Genomic DNA, 648 nt, shown 5'->3' on the forward strand with positions numbered 1-648 from the left:
CGTGAACATGATATGCCTCTGTGTGCTGTACCCTACTTCCAAATATATCACACACAACGATATTACTGAACATGAGCAAGAATACAGTAAAAAAATCTTTTTCACACGAAAATTCCTTGTTATGTATTTGTTATCATTTGTACTTATGAAATTCGAAATATATTTCTGGAACATAATCTTTTTTGGTAAATATTCAAAATAGAGAAGGCGATTCTGATGACCTTGACCTTGACATATGCTGTCAAGGTCAACCTCCTCAGTGACTTTCAGAAAGCTTTAGCCGTCGCGCCTCTTTCATTCAAAAGTTGTCAACAATAAGTTTGTAAAATAAAACAGTTACTTTGACTATTGAAGGGCTCCAGTGACATTGACCTTGACAAATATTCGAAATGTCACCTTCCTGAGTGACCTTGAAAAAATGTTAATTGTCGCTTTCTACCTTAGTTGCATTTATGATTGGCCAACGGTGGCCAATAGTTGAGAGTTAGTTGGAATATGGTTAGTGTTTTGGTCGTAGAGGCGGGCACTCCGACTGGCAGTCGGGTGGGACCTCTCGCTCCCCGCCGTGGTCGCGGCCATGGTGGGGAGCGAGAGGGCGTGGAGGGCCATGTCCTCCTTCTGCGAGACTATGGTCTCGCGGAAGGAGGA

This window comes from Dufourea novaeangliae, unplaced genomic scaffold (genome assembly GCF_001272555.1).
Source record: "Dufourea novaeangliae isolate 0120121106 unplaced genomic scaffold, ASM127255v1 scaffold516, whole genome shotgun sequence".
NCBI lineage: Eukaryota > Metazoa > Arthropoda > Insecta > Hymenoptera > Halictidae > Dufourea > Dufourea novaeangliae.